This window comes from Pelmatolapia mariae, linkage group LG3_W, assembly GCF_036321145.2.
Source record: "Pelmatolapia mariae isolate MD_Pm_ZW linkage group LG3_W, Pm_UMD_F_2, whole genome shotgun sequence".
NCBI lineage: Eukaryota > Metazoa > Chordata > Actinopteri > Cichliformes > Cichlidae > Pelmatolapia > Pelmatolapia mariae.
Window position 1 is genome coordinate 38,478,425 of NC_086229.1, and position 20,080 is coordinate 38,498,504.

Sequence of the window (20,080 nt, forward strand, 5' to 3'; positions counted from 1 at the left end):
AGAATATTGTAACTGAGTTACTAACTCAGTTACTTTTTTGAAGAAGTAACTAGTAACTATAATTGAATTACTATTTCAAAGTAACTTGCCCAACACTGCTGATCTGATTCTCTTTGTGTCTGATCTGTTAAACAGTCTGAGAGGTCACACAGAGACCCAGCAGCTAAAGCCTGGATCATACTGGCTGCTGTTACTCCATCAGGACAACACTGAACCACAGTGGTGTGGATGTAGTGGATAAATCCCACCATACTGATGCTCAGAGTTAATCACAGGGAACAAAACCAGATGTTACCTTCAGATTGTGACCTTTGGAGTGGACGATGCAGATTTCAATAGAGAATAAATGTTGTTGTTTTTCAGCTGTGAAAAAGAATCGAATTTTCTGAACTTAAGAATTTATGATGCTGGAAAAAAACATGGTGACTATAACACAACATTTCACTGTATTCATAGAACGAATGTAAAACTGTCAGACATTTATTAAATATGTAAAATGTCTACAGAAACATCAGAGGCTCAGATGTGAAGCACTCAGTGATTTTGATCAAATGACTCATCAGTTATTGATCTGTACTACACTGATCTACCACGTTAGTAAAGCTGGTGTTCTGGTGGTGGAGGGAGACCTCGGATCATGTTCTGGTTTTGGAGCAGTGATCTGCTGATGGTTCAGTTTAATGAGCTTCTTCAAAATCATCCCTGACATCACCACTGAAAGAAAGTCCATAAACTTAGTAAAAATGACCCACATTTTCAGAATCTGAGGGTTTAAAACTGGACAGACTTGATTCAGATGAAGTTATTTGAGCAGAAACTCCTGGATCTTTATCCTGTGTTGATCTAATCCTTCATGGTTCCTCCACAGAGTGGACCAGCAGAGCTCAGAGGTTCCCAGTGGTCAGTCTGCCCAGCAGCATCAAACACAGCTGGACTCCATATTTATGGTCTGTACATGTACAACAACTACTGTTACATCTGTTCTGTCCACAGTCATCTCCATGCTGCTCTTTGTAGACCAGTGTCAGTGTGTCCAACATGGATCTGATGTTTAGCTCCATGATTTCAGTCTGATTGGATCATTCATAAAGTATTCTGTTCCAGCTGCTGGAGGACAACATCATCACTTTTGTGAAGAACGAGCTGAAGAAGATCCAGAAGGTTCTGAGTCCAGATTACCCAGAATGCTTAGAGAGTCAGAGGAGCAGCAGCAGAGAGGCATTTGTGAAGATCACAGTGGACTTCCTGAGGAGAATGAAGCAGGAGGAGCTGGCTGACCGTCTGCAGAGCAGTAAGAGGATTTCTATGAAGATTTAAAGTTTTGGATAAATGAATATTTTGCAGAGATGGAAGATGGTGCAACATGTTTTAAAGATTAATTCTTTTTTTGAATTAAGTGTTTATTTTCCTTCTCATTCAGAAGTCCAAGCTGCAGTTTGTCAACGTAAACTTAAATCTGCTCTGAAGAAGAAGTTCCAGTGTGTGTTTGAGGGCATCGCTAAAGCAGGAAGCCCAACCCTTCTGAATCAGATCTACACAGAGCTCTACATCACAGAGGGAGGGACTGCAGAGGTCAATGATGAACATGAGGTCAGACAGATTGAAACAGCATCCAGGAAACCAGACAGACCAGAAACAACAATCAGACAAGAAGACATCTTTAAAGCCTCACCTGGAAGAGATGAACCAATCAGAACAGTGCTGACAAAGGGAGTGGCTGGCATTGGGAAAACAGTCTTAACACAGAAATATAGCCTGGACTGGGCTGAAGACAAAGCCAACCAGGACATCCAGTTCATATTTCCATTCACTTTCAGAGAGCTGAATGTGCTGAAAGAGGAAAAGTTCAGCTTGGTGGAACTTGTTCATCACTTCTTTACTGAAACCAAAGAAGCAGGAATCTGCAGCTTTGAAGACTTCCAGGTTGTGTTCATCTTTGATGGTCTGGATGAGTGTCGACTTCCTCTGGACTTCCACAACACTAAGATTGTGACTGATGTTACGATGCCCACCACAGTTGATGTACTTATCACAAGCCTTATCACAGGGAAGCTTCTTCCCTCTGCTCGCCTTTGGATAACCACACGACCTGCTGCAGCCAATCAGATCCCTCCACAGTGTGTTGGCATGGTGACAGAGGTCAGAGGGTTCACTGACCCACAGAAGGAGGAGTACTTCAGGAAGAGATTCAGAGATGAGGAGCAGGCCAGCAGGATCATCTCCCACATCAAGACATCACGAAGCCTCCACATCATGTGCCACATCCCAGTCTTCTGCTGGATCACTGCTACAGTTCTGGAGGATGTGCTGGAAACCAGAGAGGGAGGACAGCTGCCCAAGACCATGACTGAGATGTACATCCACTTCCTGGTGGTTCAGGCCAAAGTGAAGAAGGTCAAGTATGATAGAGGAGCTGAAACAGATCCACACTGGAGTCCAGAGAGCAGGAAGATGATGGAGTCTCTAGGAAAACTGGCTTTTGATCAGCTGCAGAAAGGAAACCTGATCTTCTATGAATCAGACCTGACAGAGTGTGGCATCGATATCAGAGCAGCCTCAGTGTACTCAGGAGTGTTCACACAGATCTTTAAAGAGGAGAGAAGACTGTACCAGGACAAGGTGTTCTGCTTCATCCATCTGAGTGTTCAGGAGTTTCTGGCTGCTCTTCATGTCCACCTGACCTTCATCAACTCTGGACTCAATCTGCTGGAAGAACAACAAACAACCTCCAAGATACCTAAAAGAAGAGAATCTGCAGTGAAACACTTCTACCAAAGTGCTGTGAATAAGGCCTTACAGAGTCCAAATGGACACTTGGACTTGTTCCTCCGCTTCCTCCTGGGTGTTTCACTGCAGACCAATCAGACTCTCCTACAAGGTCTGCTGACACAGACAGGAAGTAGCTCACAGACCAATCAGGAAACAGTCCAGTACATCAAGGAGAAGCTCAGTGAGAATCTATCTGCAGAGAAAAGCATTAATCTGTTCCACTGTCTGAATGAACTGAATGATCGTTCTCTAGTGGAGGAGATCCAACAGTCCCTGAGATCAGGACGTCTCTCCACAGATAAACTGTCTCCTGCTCAGTGGTCAGCTCTGGTCTTCATCTTACTGTCATCAGAAAAAGATCTGGATGTGTTTGACCTGAAGAAATACTCTGCTTCAGAGGAGGCTCTTCTGAGGCTGCTGCCAGTGGTCAAAGCCTCCAACAAAGCTCTGTGAGTACATTTGTACTCATGTCTTTACTTTTAACATCCAACTGTGTCAGTAATTTATTTCACCAGGTTTTCTGTCTTTTTATGAATTTGTATCCTAAAGTTTTGGGATTTCTCCAATACAACTGTAACCTCTTGATGACTCCAGAACTCGGTGTACTCGAGACGCTGAATTCACCATAAACTCTGATCATCACTGCTGCTGTTATGTTATCAGTCTTTGTTTAAAAACTTAGGCTGCATATGCCTGATGTTGTTATACTTTATATTCACATGCATGCTCCTAGATGTATTTCTACTGCAGGTCTAGCACTTGTGAAACACTTGCTTTTCCATGCATGGTGGGTCCTGCATTAAAGAAAGCATTTGAATTACTCAGTGAATCATGGCAGCCATAGAAACATCCTTAGTTACACTTTAAAGTAAACTCTGCCTCAGTCTTCCACAGTGTGTTTGTTGTTTCTCTGTTGTTGTTGGCCTGCTCTCTCCTCTCACTCCCATCTGGTTGCAGCAGATGTTTGTCCCTCCCTGAACCTGCTTTTCTTCCAGCTTTTCTTTCACACTGTTGTCAAAATGTTGTTACAGACTTGGGTGCAGCACCTCAGTTAGGGCTGGGCGATATGGCCTAAAATCAATATCACGATAAATTGAGCAGTTAACCTCGATAACGATAAATGGACGATAACCACCCCAAGTGCCAAAAAAACAAACGTTTTTGTTTTTTTTTCATTTGATGGGGCTGTGGCAGGCAGCATAGTTCCTCCAGTTATTTTGATAATATTATTCCCCCTAGACCTATTCATTGCAATTATATTTTTACCACTTTAAAGGACTGTAAAATGTCACTGAAAATAAATGAAGACAATAGTAGTAAGTACTTTTAGTGGTTAAGATTTATTAACTGAACAAAATAAAAAGTGTAGGATACAATATGTAACCATGCTCTCTAAAAAATGTGTATCCCTTGTAAACAAAATAGTTTAATAATAAATATGTTTCACATTGGCTATTCACAAAGTAAACAATGATTGTGCAAATGTAATGCCATCATGGACAAAGGCCTATCTCTGCTAAGGCCTTGAGGTACTATAACTTGTAAACAAATAATGTCACAAACACAAATGTCAATTGAACACAGAAAAAACTATAATAAATACTAAGCACTGCCATGTGACTAGTGAAAACTATAAACTCTTAAACAAAAACATTAAATAGTGCTGTGTGCAAAAAAACTTCAATAGAACACTGATAGTTAAAATTAGGCAGGGCTTGAACAGGGCACTTCAAAAAGGGGCAGCAGCAGACTTGGTATCCTGAGCGGTTCAATCAAACTACTGTTGTAGATGTTTACCTGAGTAGTGTTTACTCCAGGTTCTTGCTAAGAAACACAAGCATATTGACCATTTCAGGTTTCAGGCAGGATCTGAGGCATGTCACAATGTTTCCTCCAGAACTGAAAACCCGCTCGGATGGGGAGCTGGTGGCAAAGATACTTTTTTGCAACTTTACTTAGAGTGGGAAAGTTTACTTGATGCTTTCTCCACCAATCTAGTGGATTTTCCTCACTGTCCTGGACAGGACACACTGAATATATATATATATATATATATATATATATATGTGTATATATATATATATGTGTATATGTGTGTATATATATATATATATATATATATATATATATATATATATATATATATATATATATATATATATATATATGTGTATATATATATATGTGTATATGTGTGTATATATATATATATATATATATATATATATATATATATATATATATATGTGTGTGTGTGTGTGTGTGTGTGTGTGTGTGTGTGTGTGTACATATATATATATATACACACACATATATATATTTTATTTTGTTGTATTTATCCGCGACACCTTAAAGGCCGGTCCGTGAAAATATTGTCGGGCATAAACCGGTCCGTGGCGCAAAAAAGGTTGGGGACCGCTGCTTTAGATGACTGAGAACCTTCACAGACACCTCATCAGTGTCACTCTCAGAGCTACAGGCCCTTTCCTAAAATCACAAAGCTCTTCATTGAAATCAATGATATCAAAGCTGGAATTAAATGAGTCCAAGTCTTCTGCTGATTCAGCATCACATCGCTCTGCATCCCCACTGTGGACTTCATTCCTTTCCAAGCCAGCCTTGAGTGTCCTTTATTCAACTTATGCTCTGCTTTACTTTAACACCTGACTTTAGCTGCTTTATCTCTCTTGCGACAAATTTCTGTGCCTCGATCTTTTTCTTCTCTCCCTCATAAGAAGACAGTTTCTTCTGACTGAGAAGATGTTTGAGTGATTTACTAATCCAGGGCTGATTTTTGGGGAAAATAGTTCCTGTTTTCAAAGTAATCCCCATTTTTCCCAGAAAGAAATGTAAGTAGAAATAAATGATCTAATTGAGAACATGAGCCTTTTAAAAGGCTCTTCTGAGGCTGCTGCCAGTGGTCAAAGCCTCCAACAAAGCTCTGTAAGTAAATATGTGATCATAGCTTTAGTTTTTAAATGTTTATTCTAGTTAACACAAATCAGGTGGGAACAACTCAAATAAAATATCAAAAGTATTAAGTGGTCATCGGTACTCACTTTGTTCAATACTGAATACATTGGAGCACAAATTGTCCACATTTCTGAAATATTTCTGGGTGTAACTGTTACCAAAGTGCAATTTAGACCTGACCTGTGGTTGTTATCTAAGTGATAATCATCAATTCTACTAAAACAAATATAAAATAAAGAAATTTGACACATTTTGTTGATATCAAAAGCACACTGAACAATTCAGTGTTGTTTTACTGCTGTTCTCTCTTCACTCTTCTCCTCTGATTCTCTCCACATGTTGCTTTGCATCAGTGCTCAGTTTCCTGACAAAAACAAGATTAAATATAATAGTATCTCATTACACTTCAACGTAAGTGTTTTATTTTGTAATTGTTTATCTGTTATTTTTCAGACTGAGTCACTGTGACCTGTCAGAGAGAAGCTGTGAAGCTCTGGCCTCAGGTCTCAGCTCTCAGACCTCTAATCTGAGACAGCTGGACCTGAGTAACATTAACCTGCAGGATTCAGGCGTCAAGCTTCTGTCTGAAGGACTGAAGAGTCCACGCTGTACACTGGAAACTCTCAGGTGAGATCAAGCATGTTTCTTTCATCAACTGACAGAATTAGCAGATTAATAATAAGTCAGTCCTCTAAAAAGAGGAGAAGTGGAGGTGTTTTGAAGGGCAACATAATCTTATTATAACAATACAGGAAGTAGTTCCTGGGAACTGCTTCCTTTGTTATTGTCTAAGTAGAAACATGTGATGTAAAGGTAAAACAGTAATGAGTTTGCAGAGGTGAATCCACAGCACACAACACAACAACGCTGTTGCGTGCTGAAAGCAGACTTCTTGCTGATTCTGAGACTGCAGGTTTCATCACTGTCCAACCAAAATTCACTGAAGCGGCACTAAATGAATGTCCAAAACTGCGCTTCATGTTTAAAAAAACAGATGATCAGGGGGATTTGTGTTTACATCTTTTTTGTGTAATCTGTTCACCTGCTGTTTTAGCTGTTTGGTGGTTGTTGAGATGGTTTTGTGAACTTTTAGCTGAGATTCTGACATTTCTGTAGATACCACACATGTCTAATTACTTTGTATAGCATGAATGGACATAACAAGGTTTTTAACAGTAAGAAAAGTTCTAAAACTTAAGAAAATATAGTTAAAAGTCCAAAACCTTCTACGTCTGGTTGCTTGTGGTAAGGAGCAGATCAAATGAGTAAAGAATTAGGTTATAATTATAAAAGGCTTCAACAGCACATTCAGGTCTGTGAGACTCATTCAGACACTGAGCCGTGGCTCTGTGCTATATGCACATATTTCTGCATCTCTGCCATTCAGACACACTTTGTATATAGTTTATTTTATGTAGTATTCAATACTGAACTGTACATTTAGTCTTTTTAAAGTCAGCAATTTTTATTCAGTGTTTTCATAAAAGCCTTATTTTTATCCATTTACTGCTATTAGGAAGAACACGTGAGGTTTAAGACCTGGACGAGTTTGAAACCTTTTGTCCTCCACAATGGAAAATGGGTGGAAATAAAAATGGGTATCACTTTAGCCACCTCCTAATTTTATCAGTTCTACTCTCAGCGTCTCCTGTATATCTCCTATATAAATGTTGCACTCAGCTTTGTGGTCTCCAGTATCACTGAAATGCAGCCAGATGCTGCTCATTTTGCCTTTTCACGCTTTCCTGACACGCTTGCATTTCAATACAGCTCCCATTTCTCTGTGTACCTGGTCTCTACCACTACCCTTGCTGTCTATGGGACATTTCTGTCTTCTTTCACATAATGGTATGATCCCAGTCTGTCTCTTAAAGTGTTTGGCCACATGGTTTGCTCATCAGAATAAAATCTCAGCCGTGCTCACATTGATTATCAGCAAGCCTGAAAATTCATCAATATTTGACATATGAAATTATCTCAAGGGCTGGATTTGGCCCACGCGCCATATGTTTGACACCCCTGGTTTACACAGTTTGGTATTCAATGTACGAGTTAGCTCTCAGCTAACTAGCAGACAAGCTAACTGCTGGGACTGCGTCTTTCTAACAAGAGCGTCAGACACTCAGACTGGTTTTCTTTGTGGATGATAATGTGTTCTCACACTGATCCTTCATGCTGATGCTGCCATCCACCCACTGCTCCTGGATTCTTCATCATCATCTCCATCAGCCCTCACAATACTCCACCTTCATCAGCTTCATGTTCAGGAGCCTGGATGGACAGTAATTCTTGGGTTATGGTGGGACATTGAGAGCTGAAGTCAAACAGAAGTGAGAAATGAAAGACTGATTCATTCCTATTTAGTCTTGTGATGTGCAGCTTTGTTCAGAGCATTAAGGCCCAGCAAAGATTACTGAGGTCACAGAGTCACTGATGAAACCTGTGTGCTTATAGAAACTGAAACCAGATGAACCAAGTCAAGTCAAGTCATCTTTATTTATAAAGCACATTTAAAAGACATCAAGTGTCGGCCAAAGTGCTGAACAGAGGGATAATATAATGAAAGAATTGAAGTAGAAGAAAACTGAAAGCTTTGTGTGCACTGTGTTTGTGTCTTGAGATTCGATTTAAAAACTTTCAAGGATGAAAAGGATTTTATGAAGGGGGGAAGACTATTCCAGAGTCTCGGGGCGGCAATGGAGAAAGCCCTGTCACCTCTAGATTTGAGCTGGGAGCGTGGAACTGATAGAACCATCTGACTGGAAGAGTGCAGAGATCGAGTGGGTAAGTGCAGGCTAAGAAGATCTGAAATGTAACCTGGAGCCAAACCATGGAGAGCTTTAAAAACAAATAGTAAAACCTTAAAATCGATTATGTTTAACTGGTAGCCAATGTAGAGATGCAAGTACCGTGGTAATATTCTCTCTCTTTCTAGAGGGACAAAGGACCCCCTGGTGATCCTCTAATCACACCTTGGCTCATGTGATTAGAGGATCACCAGGGGGTCCTTTGTCCCTCTTTGGGGGGACACTCCCACTGGGTTTAAGTCTGGGACTCTCGGCCATTTGACCTTAGAACTGAAAAAGCTTCTCGGATGAGAGGTGAAACGTCTTCAAGCAACTTAAAGAAGTCCAGACGCTTTTTTCTTTGCAAACTCCTTTGGAATACACCCATGTGTGTTGATTTCTCCCTAAGAAGGCAAACTGAAACACAAGTTTCCTTGTGGCTCAGGAAACTAACCACTCCAAGTGATTCAGCATTGCCCCGCCTTATTTACATAACAAAAGCAGCGGTTCACAGGTGATTAAGGATATTAGCTAAAAGCGGCTGGAAGGCAGGTTTTAAAGGTAGAAAAGCCAAATGGCTGCTCTGTGGGACTTCTAGTGTTAAACAGTTTGAGATGTTTTGTGTGTCTGCAGTCTGTCAGGCTGTCTGATCACAGAAGAAGGCTGTACTTGTCTGGCCTCAGCTCTGAGCTCCAACCCCTCCCATCTGAGAGAGCTGGACCTGAGTTACAATCATCCAGGTGACTCAGGACTGAAGCTGCTGTCGGCTGGACTGAAGGATCCAGGCTGGAGACTGGACACTCTCAGGTATGGAGAGAAGGTTTGATAGAGGAGGAAGAGCTGGAAACATTTCCTGTGTCCTTCACTCACTTCCTGTTTGTTTTCCTGCAGATGACACATGAACAATCACACATGCAGGAATATTTTCAGGGACAGACACACTAGTCTAGCTGGATAGTACATGGATATTTATGTAGGGGATCTCCAAGCAGTCTGTTTGCAGGAACATTTAAGTCACAGGTGTACCTGAGATAGATGCCACTGTGTACCTAATAAAGTGTTAGCCATGTGTATGTTTCCCATGCTGCATCTCCACAGTCACAGTGACAGAAGGATGAAACAATTCTGTGAATCATTTCAGTCTGTGTGTGTGACAAAGAGGCAGACAGGAGCAGCTAACATTTGGAAATGGAAGCTTAAATAATGACTCTACTAAAACTCTACATTCACAGCTGAATTCACAATAAATTTTTTCTCAAGTACACATTTTTCTGTTATTGTTCTCAAACAACAGAATGCGAATGAAATATTGATTCAAACAGGGTCCATAAACAGCATTAGCTTAGCAGCATTAGCTTATCAGAGTTTCTATCATGGTCACACAAATCCGTAGCAGAGCAAAGTGGCCTACTTAGCAAAAGCTGCTAAAGTTGTAGAAAGCAAGGGAAAACAGTATTAGCATTAGTATTGGCATTAGCTGCTAATGGCAGCCTACTTAGCATAAACACTTCACATCATTATAACGCAAGGGAAAAGAGTCACTCATGGCAGGCTATTTAGCATTAACGTCTCGCATCATTATAACACAAGAGAAAAGGGTATTAGCGTTAGCTACTAATATTTATTCACCTCAAATTAGCTTTAGCTGCTAATGGCAGCCTACTTAACATTAACCCCTCACTAATATAATGCTAATTCACATCAAATTAGCGTTAGCTGCTCATATTGTTATAAGGAAAGAGAAAAAAGGTATTAGCATTACCTGCTAATAATTTTTACCCCTAATTAGATTAAGTTGCTAAAAGCAGCCTACTTAGCCGCTCACATTGTTAAAAAGTAAGGGAAAACAATATTAGCATTAGCGCATAATGTTAATTCACGTCAAAGTAGCATTAGTTAAATGTTAAAGCTAATGCTTTGTCATCTAAAATTAGAATTAGCATTAACTCTTCACATCGCAGGGGAAAAGTTAAAATTGAATAAAAATATAGTTCACATTAGCTACTCATATTGTTGAAAATTAAAAAAAACATTGTTAGCATAAGCGGATAATGCTAATTCAACACAAAATTAGTATTAGCTAATAACGGCAACCTACTTAGCATTAGCTGGTCACATTGTTATAAAGCAAGAAAATGTGGTATTAGCATTGGCTGCCAATTCCTATTCACCTAAAATAAGTATTAGCCACTAATGGCAGTCTACTTAGCATTAACTCCTCACACATTGTTAAAAGGCAAGGGAAAATGACATAAACATTAGCTGGTAATAATTATTCACCCCTAATTAGAATTAGCCGCTAATGGCAGCATACTTAGCATTAGCTCCTCACATCGTTATAATGCAAATGTGTGTTAGCTTTATGGTCTAAAGCTAAGTAGACTGCTGTTATTAGCTAATGCTAATTTAAAGTGAGTTAGCAGTAGCTGCTTACATTGTTATAAAGCAAAACTGACATTGTTAAAAAGATTGTGTGCATGCCAGAGTGTTCTGGCATGCACACACAACTTGGGGTTATGAGAGAGGTCGTACCTTCTCTTACTGATTTATGGTGTAGGAGGACACCTACTCTGTATCTGGTTAAGTATAAGAGCCCTTTGTTAGGGGGACCACTGGACTCTTAGCACCAGCTTTGGGGTCACAGGGTCACATCTGCAACACACACACACACAAAAAAACTGGTACTCTTTGTTCAAATGTATACCTCATGTAAGACCTCCTATGCCTAATATGTTCCAGCGGTGGCTCTGTGCTAGACGACCCATCACCAGCTTTTTCCAGCGTTTTCCACTGGTTACCAGTACGTCGTAGAATCCACTTCCAGATCTTGTTGTTTGTCTTTAAATTTCTGAATGGATTAGCTCCATCTTATCTCTCTTTAACAAAATAATCCAAGCAGAGCCCTCAGGTCTGCAGATAAGTAGCTTCTGACCAGAACTAGCCGTAAAAACAGAGGTGAGCTTTATCGATGGCTGCAGCCAAACTCTGGAACAGTCGCCCTTCACATCAGGTCGTCACCAACACTCGACATTTTTAAAACCCGGTTGGAAACACATTTGTACTCTGTAGCTTTCAATTGTGACGAGTCTTTATAGTAATTACTGTGTATGTTTCCTATTTTATCTCTACTCTGTGCAGCACTTTGGCTCAAGCTGTTTTTAAATGTGCTGATAAATAAATGTAGATTTCTTTGAATAAAACAGTGGAGCCGAGCTTTGAGCTCAGTGTGTAACAGTGTGTGTGTGAGAGCCATGTAATGTCCATGTGTGCATGCTGACTGCTCTGACCCCTCCTCCTTTCAGGGTGGAGCCTGCTGGAGTCCGATGGTTGAGACCAGGTCTGAGGAAGTGTAAGTGTGTTTTTAATGGGATTCATGAAAACAAAGCAGCACACATTCAACCATCTTCATCATGTCAGGAGTCATCATCAAAGTGTCAATCAATGAACAGATGATGGATCAATAACTGCAGCTGGATTGTGTTTGTTCTCTCCATCAGATTCCTGTCAACTCACAATCGACACAAACACAGTGAACACAAAGCTCCAACTGTCTGACAACAACAGGAAGGTGACACGTGTGGAGGAGGTTCAGTCATATCCTGATCATCCAGACAGATTTGATCATTGGGAACAGCTGCTGTGTAGAAATGGTCTGACTGGTCGCTGTTACTGGGAGGTCGAGTGGAGAGGAGACGTTGATATATGAGTGAGTTACAGAAGCATCAGAAGGAAAGCAGGCAGTAAAGACTGTGTATTTGGATGGAATGATCAGTCCTGGAGTCTGTGGTGCTCTAATGATGGTCCTCAGTCTGTCTGGCACAATAACAGATCAACATCCATCTCCTCCTCCTCCTCCTCCTCCTCCTCCTCCTCTGTCTCTAACAGAGCAGCAGTGTATGTGGACTGTCCTGCTGGCACTCTGTCCTTCTACAGAGTCTCCTCTGACACTCTGATCCACCTCCACACCTTCAACACCACATTCACTCAAACTCTTTATCCTGGATTTTGGGTCAGTTCTTATCCTCCTGGTTCCTCAGTGTCCCTGTGCTGAGTGTAAAGAGTGTCTCCTGTTAGAGAAACACTCTGACTGTTGAACAGATAGTTCAGTCTGTACATGTCTGTCTCTTTCACTCACAAACACGTTTTCACATTCATGGATTCAATCAGTTGATGTTTGAAACTCTTCTAAATGATTCCTTGTAAACTTCTTCCTCTTCAGTCACAAACAAGCAGGAAGTGATGTCACATGTGTTCCTGTCCACACAGCAGAATGAGTCTATTGCTGACAGTGATGTACAAACAGAGTGAGCATTTCTGAGGCCAAAATAAACTGAGTAGTTCACTGAATGAACACTGTGAGCTCAGTTCCTTCATCATTCGTATGGATTATATATGTATATGTATTATATTAGTATCATATATATCAGGTGCTGCTGGTTTCAGTCATTGTGCAAATGTGCTGTTTGTAAGGTTGTAAAGCTGCAGTCAGCTGAGACTGAAGAAGTCACCTGATCAGTGAGCAAACGTGAAAACGTCCAGATGAACAGAATCAACCTTTTGAGAACAGCCAGCAATGCAGCATCATTGTTGTTCAGGTTCAGAGGTTTGCAGGAATGAACTGATGACCAGAAACAGCTGCAGAGTCCAATCAAATACCAGCTGGAGTTCAGCTGCATTTGAAGAAGTCAAAGAAAAGTAAGGATGGCAAAGGGCGATGTTTTCTTCCAAAGAACTGAAAACATGGTCGACGCCTCATTAGAAGAATCATCTGCACATTTGTGAGGAACTCTAACCAAGAAAGCAACACAAGAAAGCAACGTCACACAGATCCAACAGACAGTTTCCATGACTGCAAGTGTTCAGTGTAAAAATGCTACATTGCATTATTGCATCCTCTCACCACAGGAGGCGCTGTTGGCACCACTGATTGCTGATCATCTCTGATGATCTGATTGATCCTGTGAATAACGGGACTCACTGAACTCTGTGACACAGTGAAGATCACAGAGTTTAACATCTGACTGACGTCACACAGACAGAAGGATGAACCAGTGAGGCACAGAACACAGTTACTGGAGATACTGGATCAGCTCCATGTGAACCTCTGATGGAGAAGCTGCTGACCCAGAGAAACATCAGGACATGACAGGCAGCTGCACTGATCTAACAACATGTAGCAGAGCTGATCTATGTTAGAGGATCTATCACAGCAGCTGAAAGTCCAACACTGGATACCAGCTGAGCCTGTGCTGAGTGTTACAGGAAAAGAAACACTGACACTGGTAGACACAGTGATGCTGACTGGGGCACAGAGCTGAATGATGCAGCATCAGGACACTGTTTCAGTCTGACTGACAGAGAAACCTGTAGCTGCATCTACATGTGAGGCAGAGGCCACACAAGCAGCTTTCTATGTTTCACAGTGACTGAGATCTTCAGTGGGGGTGGACATGCTCCTGTACAGACCTCTGAGGAGAACCAAGGTGCAGTCAAAGAGTCCAGTCTGTCCTCACAGATGTCAACATGTGCTTTCATCAGGTCTGCTGTCAGCTAGCAGGCTCACATCAGAATCACTGTTCCTGAAAAACACAGTCTGTGTGACATCATCAGTCAGCTGATGGTCCCAGATCTGAATGGTTTCTGTCTCTACTGAGGAAGTCAGAGAATCTCACTGAGGTGTGGATCAGGTCTGAGTGACCTGTGGAGGGACAGCTTTAAACAGTCCACAGGTCTCACGTCCTGCTCAGTCTGGTAGCAGATACCTCGTATTGTTCCAGATGTGCTGACATCACCTGCAGCAGCAGCAGCAGCAGCACAGCTGTGTGATACGATGAATCTCAGTTATTGATCCAACACACAGTAAATACAAAGATCAGGATTTATGAGAGTAATCATTATGAGTCTGAACACATGATCACTGAATGTTAGTCTCCACAATAATAAGCTAACACAAGCAAACACAGCTTTCAGCTCTTATTTTGAAACTTCTTTAGAGAGCTGTGATGTGAGCGTGCCTGGCTCTGAGGCACTTGGGTCAGCCTCTGTTGTTTAGAAGTGTTACAGACTGTGAATGACACAGACCTGTCAGTTTCATGTTTGTCTGTAACACAGCTCAGGGCTCCATGCTGAACGCATCCATCCAGTGTTATTGATCCAGGACTAATACCAGCATTGGGATCAATACTACACAATCACATGTGTCCACGTGATGGATTTGACCAGCTTTATTCATTAATGATCAATCAACTTATTTACTGCATCTGAGTCCAGCTTCATTTAAATGATCCAACCATGAAAATGACATCAGTCCTACAGAAGCACTTAATGCTAACAGGAAGTCATTGATTAAGGTGGAATAACACAGAGACACACAACCACTCACAGTTAACCTGACCCCACTAACTGCATGTGTTTGGACTGTGGGAGGAAGCCGGAGTACCGGAGAGGACACACACAAACACGGGAGAACATGAAGCACTGAAACAAAGATGGTGGATTTGACCTCAGGACCAGGCGCGTAATTTCCAGGGGGGTTACGGGGGTCATGACCCCCCAATAATCAGATCCAGCCAATATAATTTCATCATTCCAGTTTATAAAATGATGAATTATATTGATTTTCTTTAATCGTTTCAATTATTATCAGCAAAATAGTTTCATGTTTAATCATCTAGTAATGTAACCCCGCCTCCTTCGCCGCATACTTGGTATTACCCAACCAGCTTTCTCTACCAGACCTTCACTGTTTGCTGTATGTTTGTTAGCTCAGTCGCTGGTGCCAGAGACTGCCAGTGACTTCAGTCTGAGGGTTTGAAGTTTCCATGTCTGTGGGATGTGTGGTGTGAAGGCTGCTGGTTAAACTGGGACTCACTGTTTAAAGCACTGAGTGCTCATAGAGAGATGCTCCATGAGTCCCAGTACAGACTACAAACATGGTGGAAACTTAGCTTTGATATCCACACACTCTGCACGTCTGTGAGTAACTGTGATGAAGATGTGCAGAGATCTGTGTACAAACAGGAGAAAGACTGTAAAGACTCTGTGCTTCTAACAGCCTCTGTTAACATATGTGAGGCTGTTTGTTGTTGTTGCCATGGAGCTTTTCACTGTTTGGGTCAGCAGGTCATGTGATCAGGTTTGTTCTGCTGGACGATGGTTCAGTGTCAGGGTTTGTTTGCATTCATCAATAAATATCTAAATAAATCAAAGACTCCATGTTTGTTCTTTCATCATGTGACCTCTGCTCATCCATCTCTGTGTGTATCAGGATACATTTAGTTCATAATTGTTACGGCCCTAGCAGGGCCGCCTCCTGAATTTGTCTGTGTGGGCGTGTCCCACCACCTCTTTTCTTTGACACAGCTGACACTCGTCAGTGATTAAGAGTATTTAAGCACAGGGAAAGGTGAGCTCTGGGCCAGTGTGCCATTAGTGTGGTTATAGCTTGTGAGCTGTGCTGTTGTGGGTTGCAGCTAGTGAGCTGTGCTGCTCTGTTGTGGTTTGCAGCTAGTGAGCTGCGTGTCTGTTTGCAGCTAGTGAGCTGAGTGTGTCTTTGCAGTGTTTGCAGTGTTTGCAGCTAGTGAGCTGTGTGTGTCTTTGCTATGTTTGCAGCTAGTGAGCTGCTCTTTCTTTTTGGCTTACGTTTTATTTTATTGACCAACGCCTGAGTTTTGTTCGTTTCTTTAAATGGTGATAGCGGCTTGTCCGTCTCTTTTAGTTAGTTTTAATACCAACTTTAATAAAGCTATTTAATTTAACCCTCTTTGCCTTCTTGTCTCCTTTTTCTAACCCGGATACTTTTTGTTACTTCCCCCTCACCGCCTAGACCCCTCAGGGGAACGTAACAAGGCTGCAACCCACAAAGCACAGCTCACTAGCTATAACCACACTAATGGCACACTGGCCCAGAGCTCACCTTTCCCTGTGCTTAAATACTCTTAATCACTGACGAGTGTCAGCTGTGTCAAAGAAAAGAGGTGGTGGGACACGCCCACACAGACAAATTCAGGAGGCGGCCCTGCTAGGGCCGTAACAATAATACACAGAAAAATCAGAGTTATTACCTGTAATAAATGTGAAAGATTCCTGCAGTGATAACCAGGCAGGACTGAAACACATCACAGCTGTCACCACGGTAACAGCACCGTCCATCCACAGGTGAGCGGAGGAGCAAAAAGAGGAACTTTCACCATTTTATACTAAAAACACTCAACTAATGTTTCTAATATGAAACAAATAAGCCCACATTAATGTGAGCATTTATTAAATAATAATAATAATGATTTCCTCCTGATCTCATTTCCATAGCAGAGAAAACTGTGGTGTATATTGAGGTGGAGGGTGTGGTCTATGGCTCAGGTGTAGAGTGAGGGTGGGGTGCACCACAGCAGCATGCTGGGACTGCTGAGGGTGGAGGAGGGAGTGATGATGACATCAGAGCTGCAGCAGTCAGCAGCACAGAGACCAGTGAACACACAGTCTGTTCATCTTTGCATAGATACAATATATACACAATATTGAATGACAGAGACGCTGTGTGAGCTTCCACAGATACACTGACGTCAGCATCCAGAGTCCTCCTGCTGCTCCCCCCTCAGAGCCCCGTGATCAGCACCAACACATTCAGTTAGATGACAGAGTCCAGCTGCAGCTAGAATCAGCTCTGTGAACAACAGCACAGCGTCAGTGTTTCACACTCAGTGAAAGGAGGAAACAGCAGAAGAACACCATGTGTGCTACGTTTCCCAGGACACACTACAAACTGCACAAATACAGCACGTGGAAGGACCTGGAGCTGCATTTAAAGAGAAAAGACAGCGTGATGTCCTGTATGGACAGGTGGAAGGAACCAAGTCCTCAGCTGAAACACTCGTGTTTGTCCACAGACAGGAAACACAGCAGGAAACAAAGAAGCTCATGGATAACACACTTCCTGTCAGTCACAATGAGGCTGGAGCCAAACACAGAAAGGTGTTTTTGTCCAGATGAGCCCAGAGAAGAAACACGAGTGTTCACAGACATCAGAAGCTCAGAGAGGTGAAACATGAGGTTGGAGTCCTCGTCAGCATCCAGAAGAGCTGCTGTGAAACCCTGAGTACTCATGACAGACTCTGATGGCACAAACACATCATGATTCAAACATGAAGACAAACATGGAGCTCCTGATCCTCCTGCATGAGAACAAGCTGACATGAGCGCTGTGTCTGAGAGTGTCTCCCTGTCACAGTGACAAGAACACAGCTGCTGCTCACAGTCATTAAACTGACCTGAGGTCAGCTGCTAGCACGTCTCTGTGCTCCTTACATATGAACCATGTGACCTCACATCAGTGCTGTGGATGACTGTAGTCATAGAAGAGTAGAGCTGTAGCAGGTGGTGTGAGGAGGAGGAGGAGGTGGTGTATTCTAGTTAACGCAGTACTGAAACACTCCAGCAGAGGGCGCTGTTAAGCCCTTATTGTAACACAGTTACTGTGTGCAGTTAGGCTTCATACATAATCTGCACTGATTTCAATCAGACATGCTGTCAGTAAATGATTGTTTCTATTGATTCTACTTCCTGTTGACTAGTTTGATGACAGTGAAACAATCACAGCTGATTGTGTGATGATGTCACTGTTACATTCAGTGTGTGTGACATCATGTTAGTGCAGCTGATAACAGCCTGGTTCTGTTAGAAACACATGAACGTGTCCATAGATCAGTGTGTGTTTAACATGAGAGCTTCAGCCCTGCTGATGTGTTCAATAAAGACATGCAGGAAAACTGATGAGACTCTGAAATAACTCTTTATATTTATAATGTAACTCTGCATCAAAAGAACAACAAAGGATCCCAGACAGCTTTATGTGAACAAAGACCATGTTTCTGTGTTTCTAACAGTTTGACATTATTAGGAAACAGACTGCAGTGAACAGGATTTATAAAGAGCTTATATATAAAGATATGACAGCTGTTTGTTGATCACTCTGTGTTTGGACCTGATCAGTCCAGCTGTTTACTTGAAATATGTTCATTTACCTGTGACGTTATATTTATGTTCTTGTCTCTGTTGAAAAACACATTTTAATGTCCCTCAGATTTTTCTCCCAGATGAATAAATCTAAAAATGACACAAACTGACTGCAGCTACTTTTTGTCCTTTCTGTCAGAAACCTTCATGTGACTCATGAGAGACACGTTTCAGCTGTTTGTGACAGATCAGAGGCCAACAAGTCATTTATAACACTTTCCATCATTGTTTAGCACAAACACATGTTGACACAGCAGCGGGGCCGCAGTGAGAGTCAGAGCCAGGAGATAAAAACTCCTGTTTGACCACAGCCTCAGTTTGTTCCTGCAAACACTTCCTGTTGTTGACTGGGTGGAGTCAGGAAGCTAGCGAGGCCCTGCAGGACTGAGACTGCAGACTGGGACGTGCTCTGTGATGGAGATCAACAGCATCACTGACTGTTTCTGTGAGGACACCATCATCCCAGCAGGGCTGTTTCCCAACAACAAGCCTGGACCATCAGAGACCTGAAGCTGCTGCTGAATGAAAGAAGAGGATCTTCAGGTCTGGAACAAGGACGAGCTGAGAGTGTTAATAACGTTACTAATGTTCAGCTACACTTTACTAGGTCACATCTGTGACACACGTCACTTAAATAAAGAAGGAAATATTGGCTCTGTTTTATCTGCTGGGCCCAAAAGTGACTCCCCGTATTTAAACTGCTATGAATAACTTGTTGGTCTCTAATATGTGAAACATGTGTCAAATGTCTCCATCATGAAAGATATCAGGTCATCTTGAGCCACAAAAACATTCCTATCATGAGGTAGAAGCTGGAATCAGTTTGTTGCAGACGTTTATATATCCCATATTTATCCAGTTAAAGTCACATTGAAGTTCAAAAATGTCTTTTCAAGAGTCGTCTGTCCAAGAGGAGCAGAAACAAATATAACAACAGTTATTTAAGCTGTTTTAAAGGCCACAAAGGAGCAGATTGGTTATAATGCAGCTGCTTCAGAGGAATAAAGATGAAACACTGTTTTTATTTCATGTGTAACACCTTTCAATCATGTGTTGACTAAAGTCTATTGACCAGTATAAGTAAAGACATCACACACACACACATGGAAACACTGAAACCTGTTTTTGGTGCAGCAGCGGTCCCAGCTGCTCGCCTTTATCTAGACTGGGTCGGCTGCTTATCTCAATATAATCAATGTTTAAAGTTCTCAGTGTTTCTGTGTTGCTTCGTATAGGATCTCCCAGCATCATCACTGTGCTGTCCAATCATTGTGTGCTAGGTTACCCTTATAGTGCGATGTGTGTTTGCACAAAGAGAAGCATGTGTGTCAAATATAAAGAAGCACAGAACAGAAAAAGCTGCCAGTTTCTTCTATTTAGAGTCAAGTTAGTGTTTTGTGTCTTTGTTTGAGGCCTAATGTCAAGCAGAGGTGTGTGTAACTGGACTGCTCTGTTGTATGTGTGAAATGTGTGCTTCAGCATCATCTTCGTCACTGCTGATTCCTTTGTGTCATCATGTGTTGAAGAGAGAACAGTTATAA

The 20,080-nt window shown here is 41.8% G+C and overlaps 1 pseudogene; it reads left to right on the forward strand.

Moving 5' to 3' along the window:
• The first annotated feature begins 1,254 nt into the window (after nucleotides 1–1,254).
• LOC134622622 (NLR family CARD domain-containing protein 3-like) lies at nucleotides 1,255–12,875 on the forward strand (annotated as a pseudogene).
• Nucleotides 12,876–20,080: the final 7,205 nt, after the last annotated feature.